Genomic DNA, 23,246 nt, shown 5'->3' with positions numbered 1-23,246 from the left:
CAGTGTACAATTGTGTGTTAACCAGTTCTTGCAACTTGTTTTGAAAAAAAAGTTTAGTTTGATCATAAATCAATCATTCTGAATTAATTGAGTGAAGCCTGATTAAAGTTTCTTTAGTTCTGGGTCTAACAGCGGTGAAATCCATGGCCATTTTGGTGAGTGAATCAAACTTTTAAACTAACAGTCCGGAGTAGTGGAGCCAGATAAGCTGAGCACTCCTCCCATCCCGATCGTGCACTCTTCAGATAATTATCCAAATCCCCTTTGAAAGCTTCAGTTGAATCTGCCTCCACCACACTCTCAGGCAATGCATTCCAGATACCATCTACTCACTGCATAAAAAGGTTTTTCCTCTTGTGGGGTTGATTCTTTTGCCTGTGAGTAATGTGACTTTAAATCACCGGAAACGCCGATGAAAAATTACACAGAACTAGTTATTAGTTTAATTGTGGTTTCTGAGTAAATTAAATATCTTTTTAATATTTAAAAGCTTTGAAAATGTGCCTGTCAGTGCCCTTAAATCAAAAATTGGACCCAGCTTAATTTTTAGAGTCTCCTAGTCTTGCAAATGAGCCCAATTGGCATAAACTCTTACTTAGGCCAGAATTTTCGGGTCCCGTTGGCATTGGGTGTCATGGCTCAACTTGATTGAAACATATAAGAGCCTGAGGGGTCTTGACAGGGTGGATGTGGAGAGGATGTTTCCTCTTGTGGAAGAATCTAGCGCTGGGGGTCACTATTTAAAAATAAGGGGGTCGCCCATTTGAAAAACAGAGCTGAGGCGAAATTTTTTCACTCAGAGGGTCATGAGTCTTTTGGAACTCTTTTCCTGAAAAGGTGGTGGAAGCAGAGTCTTTGAATATTTTTAAGGCAGAGCTGGGTAGATTGTTGGTAAGCAAGGTGGGGTGATAGGTTATCGGGGGTAGGTGGGATGCAGGTTTGAGGTTACTATCAGATCAGCCATGACCTTATTAAATGGCGGAGCAGGCTCAAGGGGCTGAATGGCCTACTCCTGCTCCTTGTTCGTATGGTGGACAGGGAGGGGCGGGGAAAATAGGACGAGAAGGCCAAAGATCACTTTACGCCATCGTGAAACCAGTTTGCAGTTGTGCACTCCACCCGTCAATGGCGGACCACGGTTCCCGCCAATGCCGGTTGGGAACGCCGTTTTAATATATTTGCATCTAATTATAAGCCCCGCTCATCGGAATCAACCCCCCGCGTCAAATTTACCGCCCACATCGACATGACTTCAGAACAGCGTGTTTCACGACTGCCTTTAAAAAGGCGTGCACCTGGTGACTGGAACTTCAAGGGGAACTCGGAGGTGAGCGCACACGACCTTGGCCAGCACTCGCGAGCATCACCCGTAGGACATCGAGGAAGAGACGCTGTGCATTCTGGGGGTGGGGCGACAGGCAAGTTGATTTTTCCCAGCTGGCTTTCATTGCAGTGCCAGGGCAAGGGCTCCAGCGCCAAGGTGGTCGTGGGGGGGGCAAGGCAGCTGTCTCAAAACTATAATATTCTTCATAATATTATTGTGGGCTTATGGACGTGAACGTGGATGGCTCTGTCTGTGTGATTGATTTAATCGAATTAGAGTCAGATAGGCTGCAAGGTTGAAATTATCAAAAGAGTTAGGTGTACAGCAGAATTGTGAAATGGAGGTGGACAAGTGAGGAGGAGGGTTCCACAGATAAGGCGTGAATGAAATGTGCATATTTAGAAAAGTGAAGGGTTGTTTGATTTTCAAAGGGGTGGCAACATGTTTACAACTAACAAGATAAATTGGTCAAGGTTATTACGTGTATTTTTCCCAAAAGGAAAGAGGCCATATTGACAACATGAAAGATTCTTATACTATGGGAAAAGTAATTTTCCGAAGACATGTAGAATAGTGGGGTTTTACGCATTAAAGAGAGAGAAACAAATATAAAAAAGGATAGAAGGTTATGGGGGGCGGTGGGGGGGACGTGTAACATTGTGAAAGGCACATCGTGTAAAGCAGCCTTGGGAAAAAGCCTCTAGCCACTTTCATAGAAGTCTGCTGTATCCAGTACTTAAAGTTATGTTAAATGCCTTTGGGGTTCCACTGTTGAGTGGGTGCTGTGGTAACCTTGCTGGATTGCTTATTTAAATTTAAAATCTATTTTGGACTGTTGCCTAAAAGAGGGTGTGTAGTTGAGGTTCTCCAATGAGGAGGGCGTCAAAGGGGATGACGGTGATGAGGTCCTCGAAGGCAAGGGTGCCGGTGTTGAGGCCATCGCACTGGCAGGCACGCTTGGGAGGCCCTCATAGCTGCAAGATTTGCGGAGGAGGATGACGAGATGCAGTGAGGACAGCCCTAACATCCTCACCTTGCATCTGTAAATGTCTGACTCCTGTCTGGCTGAGGGCAGGTCGTTTGTGCCTCTGTGATCAGGGTCATATCATGGAGATGCAGCCGTGAAACTTTAAATGCACCCGATTGTTTGTCAGTAGCACAGCACCTGACCCCTTCAGCAGCACAGCATCACTGGTCGCAGTTGCTGGTGTGATGGGGGCCAGCCCTACCTCAAAGGTGCTGAGAGCACACAGAGAGAATGAGGGAACTCTGTGACGCCTGCCCACTACATTCTGGCAGCAATGACCAGCACAGTCGAGGTGCAGACATCAGTAATGTGTCCAGTGAGTGTGAGGCCGGAATATTACTTTGGGCTGAAGGTTACACACTGCACAGGGAAGAGGCCCTGGACTGAGACACCTGCCTTTATCTTGTGCAGAAAGGTTTCACATCTGAGTGACACAAACACTGCTCATCAGAACAAGGAGCCATAGACAGGGAGACATGCATGGGAACTTATTTACAATAGTGAACATTATGTACAAGTGATTAACACCCATGCCCAGGCTGTGCAACTTCAGTTCATAGCACCCTCGCCTTTGAATCAGAGGGTTGTGGGTTCATGTCCCACTCCCGGAAACCAAGAACTGTGATTGTACTCGAAAGAGTTGCAATCTGTGACTGTTGATAACTCGAAAGAGTTTCAGTTCATAGCACCCTCGCCTTTGAATCAGAAGGTTGTGGGTTCATGTCCCACTCCCGGAAACCAAGAACTGTGAATGTACTCGAAAGAGTTACATGCGATCTGTTGATAACTCGAAAGAGTTACATCTTATTAACCTTCCTAACCCTGCCGCTATGTCTTGGTGCTCTCCTGACATCCACAGTGGAGGCAGCCTGTGATGACCTTGGCAGGCATCCTCTGGATGCCTGGCCTGCTTTGGGTGTCCTGCTGTGCGGGAGTGGCACCCTTCTTGGCTTGTGGAACTGGAGCTGCTGGGGTCACACGAAGAGGGGATTCGAATAGGTTGGGCTCTCCCAGAGTCACCGGGGTGGATAGCCCTGAGGTGTGCACCTCTCATCCTCTTCCCTGCTGACTCCTTGAGGAGAAGGGTAGCTGGAGTGACATTGAGCTGCCCCGCACCCCTCTTGCGTTGACACCGTTGGAGACCAACTATGGCGTCAGTGATGGAGTTCAGCCCACGCTGCAGTGCAGGATAATGTCCTGAGCCAAGGTCGCCATGGCGGCTGCTATCCTACCTGTGTTGACCTCAGTGCGTTGGCATGCTGGCGCTATCACGTCAGCCTGAAGACGGACAGACTCCTCCATTGTGCCTTGCAATCTGAGGAGTGCAGCAGACATCCCATCCTGATGTTCCCGAGCTTGCCTTTGCAGCTCCAGGAACTGTGACATGACCAACTCCAGAGACTCATCATCTGACTCAGACTCAGCAACGTTCTGGCCTCCAGCAGTCCTTTGAGTGCCGGAAACCTGGGAAGTCTCTGCCTTCACCTGCTGTGGATCAGACAGTGCGATATGCTCACCAGATTGTGGCCCTGAGGCTACTCTGGAACTAGGTCCCACCGAGGTGTGTGTCTCTGTGCTGGTGGAGGGTGTGGGTGAGCGCTGTGACGGGTCTTCAATTAAGGTGTCATCAGATTCTTCTTCCGAGGTGTCTTTGGGCCTTGAGTTGAAGACCTGGCTCGAGGACCCCTCGGCTGCTTCCCAGATGTGCCTGTGAAAGCAAGGAGAGATAATTAGTGCAGGGCGGGGGACTGCGGAACAGGGGAACTGACTCACAGCCTGGTTGTCTGATGGATGTTGCACTGCTGGATCCTCACTTGGTAGAGCAGCACCGACATCACCGTCAGCACAGGAATGGTCTAGGTCGTCGCTGGCCAGCTGGATGGCTCTGTTTTCAAAGTCAGTGAGAACATTGATGTCAAGCCTTCCTCCACCAGTCTGTGACCTCTCCCTCTTGTGTGTCAGGGTGTCCAGAATGAAGACAGATGTAGAGAGTGTAAGCAGGACACCCGCCAGGCCAGGTGAGAAGGATGCCTGGCATGTGTGGGTGGACAGGATGGGGACATGATCCGCAAGGCAGATGAAGGTGAGTGTGAGAGAGTGAATGATGATGTCCCTTGAGCTGGCTGTGTGTGTGGATCAGTGTAAGTTTGTGATGGGTTTGTGAGTGCGTGAGTTGAGAGTGTTGAGAAGAATGACTTACCCTAGTGGAACAGAGGAGGTCATTCATCCTCTTATGGCACTGGGTGACTGTCCTCCTTCACAGGGTGTTGGCACTGACCACCACTGCCACCGCCTCCCATGCTGGATTTGTCACTTTGCTTGCTGGTCTTCACCCGGAGTGGGGGTAGAGGATTTCCTGGTGGGCCTCCACTGCATCCAGTAGGTGCTCGAGAAAGGTGTCGCTAAATCTGTGGGCAGCATGTTTCCTCCCTTTGGCAACCAGGACTTCCCACCAACTTTCGATCCCTTTGACAGAGCTCGTTCTGTGCGGAGGCTTACTTTAAATATGGCGCCTGGATTATTGAAGGCCTGAAGTTGACAGCAGGACAGGCAAATCAGAGCACGCCCCAGTAGCGATCCAACGTGTTTCCCGCAAATGCATTATTCACAAGGTGGGACGTGCTGGGAATAAGACAATATGGCACGAAAACCCGCCATTGCGGCTGGCGGGTAAAGCGCTCTTTTTACCGCCTGCTACCGCACTTTGTGCATATCTGGGATGATTCCGCCCTTAGGCTTCGGCTTAGTTCCTCTGGTCCCGTGCGGAACAACGGGCAACAAGACTCTGTCACTGGCCGCAGTCCAACGCAATCTCTTTTGCTCCAGCCCAGGTGTCCCGCTCATGAAGTTCCTCTGTCACCAGGTCTTCTTTGGCCGGCACCATCTTCTTCCCCCATCTGGTGGTGTCCATTCTACTGCCATCCTGGTGGGGCATACATCTGGGAGGCAAAATATGTGACCAGCCATAAACTCTGCATGGTAATGAATTCAATCTGGGGGCTTGGTCAGTTTTATAGACTCATAGACAAATAGACGTTTACAACACAGGAGGAGGCCATTCAGCCCATCTTGTCCACGCCGGTCAACAAAGATCTGACTGCACTAATCCCATTTTCTAGAGCTTGGCCCATAGCCCTGGAGGCTATGGCAATGCAAGTGGGCAGGACCAGCGTCTCATTAATGTTTTTTTAACCCAGCGCAAAAAGATTGCAGGAACTTCATTTGGACCGGACGTAACATGCACTTGAGATTCCTCAATCTTTTATGCTCATTTGACAGGTTGCTGGTAGCAAACTGAAACTCCATCCTTTTATATATTTTTAACACACCATCCCTCAAATGTTGGTGTTAAGTTGTTCAGTAACTGAGTCAACTTGACTGTAGCCTAGTTAGAAAGCCTGACACTGACTGTGAGTGAACCATTGCACCTATGAGTGTTGGCATCTTATGATATGGATCAGATGCTGACAAGATTTCCTGCTCGGGCCCAAGAGTGCTTTGTTCATTTCTCTGAGTGAGTTCATCAACAGAGGAACTGAGAGCTGGAACATTATGATAAGGGTCTTCTATAAATGTTATAACCGCTGGAGGAGCTGAGCTGGAAGCAAGCCAAGAGAACCAATAGATTTTTCTATCACTACCAACAGGCAAGTCCAACACTTCTAATTTCCTTGTTCACCTTCTTTCTCTGCCAGAAGCTCATTGTGAAACTGTCTAGTTTTAGGTTCAGTTGTCAAAGAGATTCTGGGAAGCACCCTGCCAGGTATTACATACAGCAACTTGCATTGACGCAGTGCTTCATGACTGAGTTAGAAACGTCCCAAGACACTTCACAGGAATATTATCAAACAAAATTTGATACCAATCCACCTTAGGAGCTTTAGGACATGTGGCTGAGATAGGTTTTAAGGAGCTTCTTAAAGGAGGAGTGAGAGGGAGAGAAATGAAAAGGTTTAGGGTGAAAATTCCAGAGCCTAGGCTCAGACCGTGACAGTATAGACACAAATGGTTCTACCCATCTGCTCTGTGCTGCTATTCATGCTCCACATGAGCCTCTTCCCAACAGTCTTCATCCAACCTTCTCAACATAACCTTCTATTCCTTTTTCTGTCTTAATTAGATTCCCCATAAAGAGATCTATGTTATTTGCCTCAACCATTCCCTGTGATGACAAGTCCCTGGTCTCATTACTCTCTGGGTAAAGAAGTTTCTCCTGAATTCCCATCGATTTACCAGTGACTATGTTGTGTGTATGTATATACATCTGTATATGGTCCTTAGTTGGCATGTGCCCAATTAATGTTGGCTTGAAGCTGAGAAATGCATGAATCTGAATGGCAGAAAGTAGTTAGTGGCTCATTTTGGATCTGACCTGATGTTCAAGTGCCAATGCAGCCAGGGCACGATGTACTTGCACTGGGTTCAGATCAGTCTCATCTTCTAACCTTGATGATGATACCAGCTATTCATCCTAATAGTGTGGATGTGAAGCTGCCAGCTGTCTGTAATCAAATGCCATCTGTGGGGAATCTTTGCTTCTGGGGTTCCAGGTCTGGCTTGACCTTCAATATTAAAGTTATATCGTCAAACTGGTTAGTGCCTCCTTCTCTGCTCTTGTGTATAAGCCACAAAGTAAGTTTCTGTTTTAGAATTTTTCAGTTGACGCTTACTTTCAAGTTCGGGACATGCTGAGCTGTGGGTAATTAATTGAAAGCTTTCATTTAAACATGTTGCATCTTAATTCACACCAAGTCCCGTACATCTATCACTCCCTGTGTTTGCTGACCTACATTAGCTCCTGGTGTAGCAATGGGTTGATTTTTATATTCCTCATTTTATTTTCAAATCTCTCCCATGACCTCACTTCGTCCTTATCTCTGTAACCTCACTCAGCCCGACAACTCTCCACAGCCTCCGCGTTATTGTAGTTCTAGCCTCCAGAGTATCCCTGATTTTAATGGCTTTACCATTGATGGTCAGCTGCCTAGGCCTTAAACTCTGGAACTCCCTCCTTAAAACTTCTTTGTCTCTCTTTCCTCCTTTAAGACACTTCTGAAAGCCTACCTCTTAATCATCCGTTTGGTCATCTGTTTTAATATCGCTTTACATGATTCGGTGTCAGATTTTGTTTGATAGTTGTGCTTGTGAACTGCCTTGGGTCATTTTTATTACATTAAAGACCTATATAATATTTTGAGAGCTCAGCATATTACAGCAGATCACCATCATCAATGAATCCCCCAGTATCAACATCCTGGGGGTCACCATTGACCAGAAGCTGAACTGGACTAGCCATATAAATACTGTGGCTGCAAGAGCAGGTCAGAGGCTGGGAATCCTGCAGTGAGTAACTCACCTCCTGACTCCCCAAAAACATGTCCACCACCTACAAGGCACAAGTCAGGAGTGTGATGGAATACTCCCCACTTGCCTGGATGAGTGCAGCTCCCACAACACTCAAGAAGCTCAACCCCATCCAGCCCAAAGAAACCAGCTTGATCGGCACCCCATCGACCTCCTTAAATAATTGACAGTGAGCTCTGCTCTCTGTTGTATGTTGCTGCCAGCTTGAGTCCTAAGGGATTTCTTTTCAGGAAATGTAGTAGAAGTTTCAGACTGTTGGTGCTGGCTGCTCTTGAGAAACAACCACGGTATATATTTTCTACCAGCGGGTCATAAAGGGATAGGTCGCCTCAAAAGGTCAAAGGGAGTCGGCCTTATCATTAGTCAATGAAGGAAGACTGTGTTTATCTCAACCTAATTTATTGACTGGAGCTGTGTGACTAATGGTCACAGCATCCAGCTGAGTCCTCCATTCTGTTTTAACCAATAGGCTTCTTTGCTGTTGTTGTCGAGGGCTGCTAATAATTTACTTTTTGTCATTAGTGTTTCACTCATGTGAACCGAAGCAAAAGCGTCAGTGAAAACTGATTCATTTGTTTCAGTAACTCGCACGTGACTCCCTCAATCTTACACTGCGGCACTTTTGAATACACCTCCAACCCTCTGAGACGAACTGCAGGCTTGTGAACAGTTTACTGCGTCCACAGTTTGACAATGACAACTGCTGCTCAAAGCAGTCTGCTGGATCGACACCCCAATCTCCACCTTAAACAAACATTCACTTCCTCCACCACTGGCGCTCAATGGCTGCCGTGTGTACCTCATACAAGCAACTTGCCAAGGATCCTTCAACAGCACCTTTCAAACTCCCCAATCTCTACCAGTTAGGAGTTTAAGGGCAGCAGGTGCATGGGGACACCACCGCCTGAATTCACTGATCTTGCCGACCATTTTGCTTCCGCCCTATTGACCGAGAGTTGTTCTGGTGACCTGACAGCTCACAGCAGCTCTGAAAATGGCCGCTCCACAGTCCTTTATGGAATGATGGGAACATCATCACCTGCAGGGACCCCCTCCCCCTGCCTTCCCAAGCCATAAACCACCCTAACTTGGAAATATATCGCTGTTCCTTCACTGTCGCTGAGTCAAAATCCTGGAACTCCCTCCCTAACAGCACTGTGGGTGTACCTACACCACATGGACTGCAGCGGCTCAAGAAGGCAGCTCACCACCACCTTCTCAAGGGCAAGTAGGAATGGACAGTTAAGTGCCAGCCTTGCTGGTGGTGCCCATATCTGTGGTGAAGGGCAAAGAACATGAAACCAAAATGTGTAGGACATATACAAGATTATTTTTAAAAAAGGATAGAAAGCTGACACCAAACTTGAGTTTTGAAAGAATGTAGATCAGAAGCATCCAAACACTGGACAGTCCAGAGTGTAAAAGCAAAATACTGCGGATGCTGGAAATCTGAAAGAAAAATGGAAAATTCTGGAAAAACTCAGCAGATCTGGCAGATCTGTGGAGAGAGAAAAACAGAGTTAATGTTTCGAATTTGTATGCCTCTGCTTCAGAGCTAAAGAGAGGTAGAAATGTGATGGATTTTATACTGTCTAAGGGGGGGTGGAGCAAGTAAAGAAAGATAGGAATTCAAGGATAGGTGGGGGCTAAGGAGAGATTGACAAAGACGTCATGGACACAAGACAAAGGGAGTGTTAATGTTAATGGTGAAGACTAAATAAGGTGCTGATCGTGGCATAAAGGATGTGTTAATAGCAGAACAAGGGTCAGCACTCTGTGAAAGAACAACATGGAACAAGTAACATACGGTCCTGTGCGGCGGAGTGGGGAGGGTGGGGGAGGTGGTTGAGTAAAAGGGATAAAAGAAAGAATAAATAAATAAAAATAAATAAAATAAAAATAAATTTGAAAAAAGGATTGAGAAAGGGGTAAAGATGGAGGAGAGAGTTCATGGTCTGAAGTTGTTGAATTCAATGTTAAGTCCAGAAGGCTGTAAAGTGCCTAGTCGGAAGATGAGGTGCTGTTCCTCCAGTTTGCGTTGAGCTTCACTGGAACAATGCAGCAGGCCAAGGACGGACATGTGGGCATGAGAGCAGGGTGGAGTGTTGAAATGGCAAGCGACAGGGAGGTCTGGGTCATGCTTGCGGACAGACCGAAGGTGTTCCACAAAGCGGACACCCAGACTGCGTTTGGTCTCTCCAATGTAGAGGAGACCGCATTGGGAGCAGCGAATGCAGTAGACTGAATTGAAGGAGGTGCAAGTGAAATGCTGCTTCACCTGAAAGGAGTGTTCAGGGGCCTTGGAGGGTGAGGAGGGAGGAGGTAAAGGGGCAGGTGTTGCACTTTCTGCGATTGCATGGGAAGGTGTCGTGGGAGGGGGATGAGGTGTTGGGGGCGATGGAGGAGTGGAGCAGTCCCGGTGGGAACGGTCCGTCTGGAATGCTGACAGGGGGGGTGAGGGGACGATGTATTTGGTGGTGCCATTTTGCTGGAGTTGGCGGAAATGGTGGAGGGTGATCCTTTGAATAAGGACAGTCCAGATTGTTGTGTGTTCAAATCCCATTATGGTAAATTGGGCAATTAAATTCAGTAAGTTTCTGAGCCATAACCACAAAAGCCCCCAGGCTGTTGCAACAAGGGTCTGTAACCTTCATATTAGAGCCAGGTCATTCAGAAATGAAATTGGGAGCGCTTTTCACACAGGGTAGTGGACATCTTGAACTATTTCCCCCAGAAGCCTGTGGATACTGGAGGTTAATTTAAACTTTCAGGACTGAGATTGATAGATTTTTGTTAGGTAAAGGTACTGAGGGTATATATGCAACAAAGAAAAATAAATGGGATTGAGGTGCAGATTAACTACAGTTTGATTGAATAGTGGACCAGGATAAAGGATGAAACATCTTGTTCCTCAGAACTTAACTGGTTCACTAAGGATAAGGACACTACCAGACTTGCCTGGTCCAGCATGCACGGGACTCAAGTCTCACACTACATAATGGTTCTTAATGTCCTCATGCCAACAGCAGCAGCAACAGGCATTTATATAGTGCCCTTAACGTTCTAAAATTTCCCAAGGTACTATACAATAAAATTTGAGCCACTGAAGGAGATATTAAGTCAGATGATCAAAAGCTTGGTCAAAGAGGTAGGTTTTAAGGAGCATCTGAAAGAAGGAAAGAGGGGTGGAGATGTGTGGGGAGGGAATTCCAGAGTTTCAGGCCCAGGCAGCTGAAGTTATGGCCACCAATGGTGGAGCAGTTAAAATTGGGAGTGCTCAGAGGGCCAGAATTAGTGGAGTGCAGTGATTTTGGAGATTTGACCATGTGGTAAATCGAATGAGGATGTGCTTTGCCAATACTGCAGGGGTCCCACTATTTACACTTTCAGATTATGCAGAATTAGCCAGACGGGTTTCCTAAGTTTAAACAAAGAACGAAAGATAAGTTAATTGGCCCTACTTCCCGAATTAAAAAAAGCTAGGTAAACCATGACCACCATCCATACAAAACCCATGTTCACTGGGTCCACACACAGACACATTAATATAAATGGTAGAATAAGAGGATAAACTTCAAGATATTTTACAGTTTGTGAAGTAAATAAACAATCAAAGGATTATATGGTTAACTGTAGTTTGGCTGGTCTCGATGTGGTGATTCCACGTTGCGGATGTTTTGTGCAGTTGTCCTCCTGGGTGGAGCAGACTTCCATGTTTTTATTCCCAAAAGGTCTTGGTTTGCAGTAGATTTCTCTTCTTATGATGGTTACTTTGCAGACATGGGCGCAATATTTCCGAGAGCAATAGATAGAGAGAAAGATACAAAAGCTTCCTTGTAGCTTTTCAGTACAGCATTCTGATCTCTCCTTATGATCTCAGGAGCTTGGTAAAATAGTTCTTAAAAGCTTTGTTGGCTGTATATTCCAGAGGAACTCAATTACCATGTCTGCTGTAGTCACTGTGCCATAGAACAGATAGTTGCATTCTGACGACTCATCTCAGAAACCTTTGAAGAGTTTCAAGATCGTGTGAAAGCCAACAGGAGATGGGGTCTTTCACACTCCTCGGGTGTGAGGGGGTGAGCGGGATGGGGTTTGGTGTCTGTTTACTTTTCAGCCCACTTGGGTGGAATGCAAGTTGTTAATTCTGGCTGGCTGGCAGTCCTCTATTATCTTAACAGAATTACAGTTTAATGCTTTTTAAAAAAATCCAACCAGAAAAAAGGAGAATTGGAAATTGTATTTAAAAAAAAACACATCCTTATGACAACATACATGCAGGGACAGTAACACGTTTGATAGGTTGATGTATAAAAATTATTTTCACCTGTGAGGAAGACCAAAACTGGGAGCTGTCAACATAAGATAACCACTCATAAATCCAATAGGGAATTCAGGAGAAACTTCTTCACCCAGAGAGTGGTAAGAATGTGGAATGTGCCACCCTTTGTTGAGGCAAATAGTACAGTTACATTTAAGAGAAAACTAGATAAACACACGATGGAGGAAAGGTTAGGAGACTATGCTGACAGAATAAGATGGAGGGGGAGGAGGCTGGTGTGGAGCATAAAATCCAACACAGATCAATTGGTCCAAATGGCCTGTTTCTGTGCTGCAAATTCTCTGCCAAAGCATAACTTTTGTTTGTGAATGGACACCTAGTATTTTACTTACAACCCTGTCACAGATTTAATGCTGCATCCTTAAAGAATGGTTCAGGGACATTGAATATAGCTCTCTCAAAGCAGGAACAGTGCTTTAATACTGAGCTATGGAGAAATATATGTTCCACAAAGGCATCAACGTAATTAAGGATTATAATTGCTTTCCACCTCTTCGATTTACATGCCATGTTTTGCGTTGAGTCTCAATAGTTATGAAAACATTTGAATTTGTAGATTGGTCTCAGGTGGAACCTACTTATGAAAGGAAATAAAGGGTCTTTTTACATTATCCATGGTGGAGGGAGGATGAATATAAACAGTGGGTGCATTAAAACGCTACAACTCAAGTGAAGCTAATGGTAGGATAGCAAATGGTGGTCCATTGGGACCAATTCCTACATTGGTGTAATTAGAAGTGTTTAGCTCCAGCGAAACATTCTCAGACACGTAATGAGCATTTATTCTGTTTGCTTGCTCAACTGTTTCTACACATTTCAGAGAAGAGTTTTAAAGCAAAGCTGTGCTTTCTGCCACCCCCACAATATCTCGGTTGGAAAAGTCAGCACCCTCCTGTGCCCCGCCACACCCCACGCCGCTCCTCACTGTGGCACTGGCCAGGAGAGGTCCCAGGCGAATGGCGTTAAGTGGCCTGATTTGTTCTATTGGGAAAGAAAGAGTTCCTAGGCCAGGATTTTGCCCTCTTTGCCCCCCGCGATCGGGCTGTGACTGCCATTTCTGTCTGGCGGGCCAATTAAGGCCCGCCCGGCGTGAAACACGCGCTGCAGCACTCAGTGCTGCCTGTGTGGCAGTGAAAAACGTAATTCAGTTATAACTTCAATGGCCTTCATAGGCCTGTTAATTGTCGGCGGGCGTGCTGCCGACTCCCACGCGCACCCGTCGACCGAAACACCGTGCGAGTACGCGATGATGTCGGGACGCTCGCCTGATGTCATCGCGCAGCATTTGATGCCCGTTCGGGTCAGGCGCGCACCCGCCTGATGAACGGAAACCTCTGGCTCCAGTGTTGAGCAGTGTCAACGTGCGCCAATTGACTGCTACGTTTCCCTACATCGCTACTGGGTTTTATTGGTTAAGTCACTTTGGGATGTCCTGAAGTTCTCAAAGGATCTGTATAAATGCAGCTCTTTTCTTTTTCTTCCTTCCTTTCATTTTAGGAACATGCAATTAACAACTAATCTACAATCAATTGTTGTTTACGGAAGAGCGTTCCAAGCTTCTCCCACCCCATGTGTGCAGTGTTTCCTCCTGGGCTCTAATTTTTAGACTATGGCCCCTGGTCCTAGATTCACCAACCAACAGAAATAGTTTCTCTTTGTCTACCCATATGTTCCTCTTAATATCTTGGAAACTTTGATTAAATCACCTCTTAACCTTCTAAATTCCAGGGAATGCTGCCCGAGTTGGTGTGATTTCCTCTTGTAATTTAATCTGTGGACTCCAGGCCTCATTCTAGTAAATCTCTACTGCGCTCCTTCCTAGGCAAATATACCCTCCCTCAGGTGCGATGCCAGTTACTGTTCACCGTAACTCCAGCTGTGGTGTAACCAGGGCTTTGTATAACTGAGGCATGACTTCTACCCACTTGTACTTTAGTCTGCTAGATATAAAGGCCAGTGTCTATATTGGCCCTTGTGATTAATTTCTGTGCCTGTTTATGACATTTTACTGATGTGTACCTGGAGCCCCAAGTCTATTTAGGCATCCACTGTTACTAGCTTTTCACTATTTAAAAGAAACCCTGGTCGGTCTGTTTTTTTTATGTCACCTGTGGCTCAGTTGGTAGCACTATTGCAAGGGGAATGGAATATAAAAGTAGGGAAGTTTTACTGAAGTTATACAGGGCCTTGGTGAGACCATATCTGGAATACAGTGTACAGTTTTGGTCTCCCTATTTGAAAAAGGATATAATTGCATTAGAAGCAGTTCAGAGAAGTTCCACTCAACTCAATCCTAAAATGAAGGGCTTATCTTACGAAGAAAGGTTGAATAGGTTGGGCCTATGCCCATTGGAGTTTAGAGAATGGGAGGTGATCTTATTGATCACATGATCCTGAGGGGATTTGATAGGGTGGATACTGGGAGGATGGTTCCTGTTGAGGGGGAAACTAGGAACAGGGGACACAGTTTAGGAAAAAGAGATGTACCATTCAACACAGAGACGAGGAGAAATGTTTTCTCTCAGAGGGTTGCTAGTCTGTGGAATTCTCTCCTGCAGAAAGCAGTGCAGGCTGGGTCATTGAATTTATTCAAGGCTGAGTTAGGAAGATTTTTGATAGACAAGGGAGGAAAGTGGAGTTGAGACCACAATCAGATCAGCCATGACCTTATTGAATGGCAGAGCAGGTCCAAAAGGCCGAATGCCCTACTCCTGCTCCTATGTTCTCATGTGCCACTCCTCTACTCGGTCCCCATGGCCCTGCAAGTCTATTTCATCAAGTGCCCATCCAACTTCCTTTTGAAATTTGATTGTTTCCACCATCCTAGCAGGTCATTACCAATTGCTGGGTAATAAGATTCTTCTTCACATTCCACATTCACCCCACCCCGCAAAACCGCGTTTCTTTCCCAAATTCTTAAATCCACAGTTTTGCCCATTCACTTAATCTATCGATATCTCTTTATAATCAATGCTCTGTTCTATGCTGCTTACAATGCTGCCTATATTTGTGTCATTGGCACGTTTGGATATGGGACTTTCTAACCCATCATCTAAGTCAGTAAGAATAATTCTCTCTTTCTTTCTTTCTCTATCTCTCCCTCTTTCCAACTCAATTTCCATCCCTTTCTTTTTTCTGCAGGAGAGGCTATTAAGAGTCAACCACATTGCTGTGGCTCTGGAGAAAGATGGGGGCAGCAGATTTCCTTTCCTAAAGGGCATTAGTGAACCAGATGGGTTTTTACGACAATCAGCAATGGTTTCATGGTCATCATCAGACTTTTAATTCCAGGTTTTTTATTGAATTCAAATTTCACCATCTGTCATGGTGAATATATTCAAATCCAAGTCCCCAGAGCATTACCCTGGGTCTCTGGTATACTAGTCCAGTGACAATACCACTGTACCACTGCCTCCCCTCTCCACTGCTTGATTCTGATACCTCGAGTGCCCTGGGGGACACTTGAAGAAGGGAGGAGACACTAGCTTGAGGTCAAACTCTATACAACTGTTGACCACAAACCTTCAGGAGAAAACACTTCTTAAATTTAAATTCTAAATGTAGATGCTGGGAGGATATTTCCCTTTTTGCAGGAAATCTAGGACTGGGGCCACAATTTCAGAATAAGGGGTCTCGCATTTAAAACGGAGATGAGGGGGAATTCCTTCTCCCAGAGGGCCATTAGTCTTTGGAATTCTCTCCCCCACGGAGCAGTGCAGGCTGGGACATTGAATATATTCAAGGCTGAGTTAGACAGATTTTTGATTGATGAGGGAGTCAAGGGTTATCGGGGCCGGGCAGGAAAGTGGAGTTGAGGCCCCAAACAGATCAGCCATGATCTTATTGAATATTGGAGCAGGCTCGAGGTGACAAATAGCCTACTCCTGCTTCTTATGTAAGTAAAAAACACAAGAGGAAAAATGGAAACAGTTGAATGTTGCTCAGTTAAAAAAATATCGATTTCTTAACATCTGCATTCAGAACTGTCTGGTCATGAATTTGTCTCCCCTGATCCTTTTTTAAAAGCGAACAGCCTAACGTAGGCCTTAATTTAGGTGTCAGGATCCATGGGGAACTAGTCAAGTTGGTTAAAGTCGGGAGCAGACAAGGCTTTACATGAGAGAAGAGTTAGCTGCAGAGGTCTAGATCAGCTGATGTTTGTAAGGACTGAAGGCAAGTCCCGTTCAGCTGGGAGTCTCTCTCATTTGGAGTTTGTGGTCCAGTTTCTATTTTGAAGGATTTCTGATCTTTCATCAGATTACCAGATGGAGAAACCCATAAAAGATTGAAATCCTAACCATTTCTTTTAAATATATAAAATAAAATCTTCCAACAGCATCAAAAACTGAGATTCTGGGCAGAGGGCACAAGGTAATTACAAACGTCTTGTATTTATTATATTTTGGAGAGAACGTTCTGGGCTTTGAACGACTGGGGCTAACATCACTGGAGCAGAGAGGAGATATTGTGGAGGTTTCAGAAACAAGGCAGTGTCTTGTTTCGGTGAATGGGCAGGAAAAGTCTATGAGGTAGAAATTGGTTAGGGCCTGTCTTCCAAAGCCTGACTTCCAAAAACTTTGTTGGCATGCACCTCAACTGAGGGGCTTGAGGCTTGCCCAGAATTAGGATGCGGGCCTTGTTGTGGGAGTGGGAGTGGGAGGGGGCACAGTGAGCTGTTGGTGCCAGCCACACCTCCAGGGGCAGCTCATCCCTTTGTATCCATGTAAAGTGGGCTGCCTGCCTCACTGAACAGGAGGGGGAGGAGAACAGGGAATGAGAGCGGGTGATTAGAGAGATGGTGTGGAGCTGGGGAAAGCTACACATGAAAGTTACATAGTATTCACAGCGCAGAAACTCGCCATCCAACCCAACCAGTCCATGCTCGTATTTAGATTCTGCACGAACCTCTTCCAACACGCTTCATCTCATCCTAGCCACGTAACCTTCCTTTCTCCCTCATGTGTTTATGTAACTTCTCTTTTAAAGACAACTGTGTTATTTGCCTCAACTGCTCCTTGTAATTGTGAGTTCCATATTCTTATCACTCTCTGGGTAAAGAAATTTCTATTGAATTCCTTACTTTAACAACTGCACCATTGGCAGCCATGCCCTGAGCTACTTGGGCCCTAAGGTCTGGAATTTCCTCCCAAAAACTCTCTGTCCTTCTACCTCTCTTTCTTCTTTTGTTATGACCACATTAGGAGGGGTAAACATGAGTCCCCTAACCCCCCCCACTCCAGGTTTGACCATAACAGGGATTTTTTGTGAGGATGTGTTTAGCCAAAGTTGCTGGAGTCCCACTATGTGCACTTTCAGATTGTAAAGAATTAGTCAGGCAGGTTTTCTTAGGTTAAACAAAGAACAAGATAAGTTTATTGAAACTACTTCCTGAATTTAAAAAAAACTAGGGGGAGAATTTTCTCCCCGTTGGGTGGGCGTGGGCGGGCGTGTAGCCGATCACTGCCCGCGATCGGATGTGCGCCGCCATTTTGTGTGGGCAGGTCAATTAAGGCCCGCCCAGCACGATGCGTACCCGGAAGCGCTTAGCACTACCTGTGCGGGCTGGGGGGAGGAGGGAGAGTCAGGGCCTGCGCTCTTTCGCATGGAGCTGCCTCAGGGAGATTAGCTTAATAATGAAACATCACAAAAAATAAAAAAATAAAATTACTCAGACAGGTCCCCATTGTCACATGAGCTGGGACATGTTTATGAATTTTCACAACACATTTTATTTAATTAACAAACATTTCATGAAACCTTATCCCGCCCGTGGATGAGGTTTCATGAACAATGCGAAGGCCGCCTGGGCTCTTCACCTGCCGCAACCCCCCCCACCCCCCACCCAACCTTAAGGTTGGACGGGCAGCCCTGAGAATCAGTTTAATTAGTTAATTAATGGCCTTAACAGGCCTTTGACAGTTCAGCGGACGCACAGCCGACTCCGCGGGCACTGAAGATCGGAATGACACGCGGTGACGTCAGAACGCACGCCCGACATCACCGTGTGTCATTTTACGCGTTGGTGAGCGGGGCACGCTCCCACACACCAACCAGAAGACTCAGGTATAGGTAAATCACAGCCTCCATTCATACATCACACCAATTTCCTGGGGCCCATACACACACACACACACACACACAGACACTAGTACAGATGGTAGATTAAAGGATAGGCTTAAAGATTTGTCACAGTTCATGAAGCAGGTAAAGCAAAGGAGTACACGTTTAGCTGTTCCCTGGCAGGTCTCGAAGCAGTGATTCCATGTTGCAGCCTTTTTGTTCAGTTGTCTTCCTGAATATAGATGTATGGAGCAGATTTCCAAGTTTTATTCCAAAAAGATCTTGGTTTGAAATAGGTTTCTCCTCTCAGGATGGCTACTTTGCAAACCTAGGTTGCAACACTTCCGAGAGAGAATGTGGGCAAACAGCTTCAGCCTGTTTTCAGTACAGCTTTCTGATCTCTGATTTCCTTGGCTTGGTCACCAGTCCATAAAGTATCCTGATGGCTGTATATTCCAGAGGAACTCATCTAATCCATAACTGCTGCAGTTATTGATTTTAGAACACGTAATTGCACTTTGACGTCGCACCTCAGGAACTTTCGAAAAGTTTCAGGATAGTGTAAGTCAACAGGAGATAGGGTCTTTTATGCTCCCCAGGGGGCTTGGGTGTCTGCTCCTTTTCATCCCACTTGGTTGACTGCAAGTTTGCATATTGTAGCTGGCTGGGAGCCCTCCATTGTCTTGATTGGATTTCAGTTTATTGATTTTAAAAATCCAGCCAGAAAATGAAGAATTAGAAATTGTATCTTTTAAAAAAAAAATGTGCATTGTAACACCTTTAAGATATTCCTTAAAACCTCTTTGAAAGTTTTTTCTTATTCATTCATGGGATGTGGGCATCACTGGCTAGGCCAGCATTTATTGCCCAGCCCTAACTGCCTTCATTCAGGGGGCATTTTTAAGAGTCAACCACATTGCTGTGGGTCTGGAGTCACATGTAGGGTAGGCCAGACCAGGTCAGGACGGCAGATTTCCTTCTCTAAAGGGTGTTAGTGAACCAAGTGGGTTTTCACAACAATCGAAAATAGTTTCACAGTCATCTGTTAATTCCAGATTTTTATTGAATTCAAATTTCACCATCTGCTGTGGTGGGATTTGAACCCAGGTCTGCAGAGAATCACACTGGGTCTACTGGAATACTGGTATAGTGACAATACCTCGATGCCACTGCCTCCCCCTAAGCCTGTCATAACATTGCTTTATGTGGCTCGGTATCTAATTTTGTGTCACAATGCTTGTCTGAAGCACCTTGGGACACTTTATTATATTGAAAGTTTACATAACTTTAAGCTGTTGTTGATGCTGTTATTGGATTTATCAGTGACAGTGTTACATTCGTGGGTCTGGGACACCCCCACGTCTTCTCTGCCTCTACCCTGTCAAACCCTTTCATAATTTAAAAAAAACCTCTATCAGGTCACCCCCTTAGCATTCATTTTTCCGAGAAAAGAGCCCCAGTCTGTTCAGATATTTGAATCGATCTTGAATCCCCTCAATCAAGCTGTTTTTTAGTCAATCTTTATGAAAATTATTTTCTCTTATCGGTACTAAGCCGACCCGGGTGAAGAGTAATGCGATGAAAATAAAAGTGTTCCAAAATATAACTCAATTGGAGTTCTGGTGAAAAGTCATTGACTGAACTCTGTTTCTCTCTCCATAGATGCTACCTGACCCGCTGAGTGTTTCCATTTCCTGTTTACATAAAATATAAATATAAGTTATTGCTGTTTATTTTGGATTTCCAGCATCTGCTTATCCCCTGAAGTGGGTCTCTGCTATTCTTAACTCCACCCTGTGGTAGCGAGTTTGTCATTCTCATGACGCCCCCTAGGCAAAGACGTTTCTACAGAGCGCTAAGTAATCCTTTTCAAATCGTCGGACAAAGATCTAGAGGGGGGATGCGGACCAAATATGTTCATGTAGAATGCTGTCGGGATCTGGAATGACTGGAAAACCATAAGACATAGGAGCAGTAGGCCATTCGGCCCATTGATTCTGCTCTGCCATTCAATGAGATGAACGCTCAGCCTGAAAAGGTTGCGGAAGTTAATTCCATAAATCATTTTAAAAGGGGGTTGGGCAGGTACTTGAAGATGACGAATAACAAGGTTACGGACAAAAAGTGCGGGTGTGACACTAAATACGACTGCTCTTTCAAAGAGCCAGCACTTCATGCCAAGAGTTTGAGGAGGTGTTGGAGCATGTAATGCTTTGCCACCTGTTAGGGCGCAGCCTATTGCACCTTTTAATGGAAAATTCACTGAATGTTTGAAATAAAAACAGATTTAGGGTTATGAGAGCTGAATGGGGCAGGAAGATTAACTATCGATTGCTCTAATAGAGACACAATAGGCTCAAGGGCTTGCTTCTGTATTGTAAGCTGCTTTGGTTTTACAATGTCACCCTAGTGGACTGTGATTTTACATGGTAAGTTGTTAGCGTTTCCATTAACCCATTTGGCACAAGCACACAAGTCAAAATCTACCCATGCAAGCTTCTAATCTCAAGATTGTGGTCACTTCATCACTGTGTCTTCACTTATTTTCTGCCCACATCCATTCCATCTTGGTGATACCAGGTTTGAGAGACTTTGGATATGTGGAGAAACCAGAGAGGCTGGGATTGCTCTCACTGGAGCAGAGAGGGTTACAGGGAGATTTAATAGAGGTGTTCAAAATTATGACTGATTTTGAAAGAGTAAATAAGGAGAAACTGTGGGTGGAATTGTCCCAGATTTGCACTAAGTTCGGCAGCGGGCGGGAAAAAGTGCGTTTAATCGCCGGCTGCAATGGCGGCTTTTCACGCCATATCATCCCAATCCCGCCTCATTAATCATGCATTTTCGGCTTTGATTTGCCCACCACACATCACCTCGCTGCTTCATCACACCAGACGCCACATTTAAAGTGTAGCCACGCGCACACCTCTTGTTGCTTCCAGCCCAGGACTGCTGCAAATAGGACATAGCCCCAAAACGCAAGAAGACTACGCCCCCTGGTTTAGTGACCCCTCCCTCGAGTGCCTTTTGGATGGTGTGGAGGCCCACCATCCATGCTCTTGCCACAGGAGGGGCAGCTACATTACCACTCCGGCTTGGGAGGTGATGGCAGTGGTGGTCAATGCCAATGCTGCACAGAAGAGGTTGGCCATTCAATGCAGATAGCGGGTGAATGATCTCATCTACACAGCCAGGGTAAGGCAAACATCTCATCTCTCTAAACTCGCACACTCAAACCCATCATGCATTCACTGGCATCTCACTCACTGCCAGTTCAAGGGACATCACCAACCCATTCTCACACACACACCCTCACATCTCCAGCTTTCCTCATCTCCTCTGGAGACTGCCTCCTCGGCCCTCACCATCTTGAGGCCACTTGTACAGATCAACATGTGCCCCCACACACACACCCTGGGATACCCTCCTTCCCCAGTACAGCCCTCACCCTGCAGCCTCTTCCCTTGCCTGAGGCCACTTCTTCCCTTTTCCCAAGCGACTCCCACCTTATGGGGGCTGGTCTGGTAGGTAGAGCACGGCCCAGAGCCCCCCATAGAGTGATGTGGTGCTGTCTGCGAAGCCTGGCGCTGATGACTGCGAGTGCTGCCCGAAGCAAGATGGGCAAACAAGCCTCGAAGTCTCGAGTGAAGTGCAGCTCACCAGGTGCACGTCGCTTATGTACAGCTGTAAAACACAACATAGCAATCACGTTAAAAACACGCTCGGGTGATCCAGCGTGGGGAGATTGAGTCCGGCAAAGCTGGGCTTATAATGATATACAGATGTATTACAATGAGGTTCCCGATGTCTGATGGCAGGAAACGCGGCCCACCATTGACGGGTAGACCGGGTGATTGCGAACTGCTTTCACAATGTTGTGAAACCAATTTTTGGCCTTCTTGCCATATTGTCCGCTCACACTGCCAAACAGGCCCGACACCAGTGGCCACGGAAAATTCCGCCCTGTTTCCATTGGTAGGAAGGTCAGTAACCAAAGGACACAGATTTAAGACAATTTGCAAAGGAGTGGAGAAGGGGGAAAAAAACTAGTTATACATGAATTGTGATGATCTGTAGTCTATTGTCTTCAAAATGGTCTTTTTAGGACAAGTTTAGAGTCTACAGTCATGGAGCAAGTCAAGGCATAGCTTGTTAAATTTGTTTGGAGTAAGCTTGCTTGAAATGCCTCTGACTTTCCTGAAGATGGAGAGTCATTTTCAAAAGTGACTTGGATAAATATTTGAAAAGGAAGAAATTGCAGGGCCATGTGGGAAAGAGCGAGGATAGTGGGACTAATTGGATAGCTCTTTCAAAGAGCTAGGCACAGAGATGATGGACTGATTGGCCTCCTGGTGTGCTGCGTCACTCTGTGATCCTATCCCCACACACAGTCCCTGTAGCTGAGCCCCTCTGGACTAGGATATAAAGCTGGTGAGCAGCCTTGTGATGATTTTCCCTGACATCTCTCTGCCTCCTTGCAAGTCAGACAAGCCGCTAAGAGAAGCTTTATGATTAATAGTAATCACTCGCATGTAGCATTGAGACATGAGAAACATTTTTAGCTCCAATAATTGCAGTAAATTGAGGCTAGCTGCCTGTAAGAAAGTACTCTAGAGGCAAATATTAAAGTGTGATCAGCTCCTAAGTGACTGCAGAGTTCATCTTGGGCTGGTGCTGAATGTAATTTCGATTTAATATTATTGCTTGCTGCAGTAAACACCACTTAAAGGTAATTTTTCTTCCTTCTGAAATTTCCGCCCTTCACCTTCAAGGCAGCTGTGTCTTAGTTAGTATCACTCTCAACCTTGAGCCAGAAGACACCTCACCCTGGAGTTATTTTCATAAGCTTGCACCTACGAAGGCCCTGGGTAAAAGCAGCACAGGGATCCTGTAGGTAGATTTTAACAATCTATCAGAATATGGGTACAAATCACACCTCGGTAGTTTGTGAATTTAAGTTCAGTTACGTTAATTAAGCCTGGAAATAAAATATGCTATCAGTAAAAGTGATCAGGTTGTCACCAATTAAACCTTTTGTAAATCATTTGTAAATAAGTTGGATCTCAGCTGGGGTATTGTGTTCAGTTCCGGGCACCGCACTTTAGGACGGTCTTGGAGAGGCTGCAGAG

Source organism: Cetorhinus maximus, chromosome 6, assembly GCF_964194155.1.
Source record: "Cetorhinus maximus chromosome 6, sCetMax3.hap1.1, whole genome shotgun sequence".
Classification (NCBI taxonomy): domain Eukaryota; kingdom Metazoa; phylum Chordata; class Chondrichthyes; order Lamniformes; family Cetorhinidae; genus Cetorhinus; species Cetorhinus maximus.
This window is presented reverse-complemented; position numbering follows the sequence as displayed.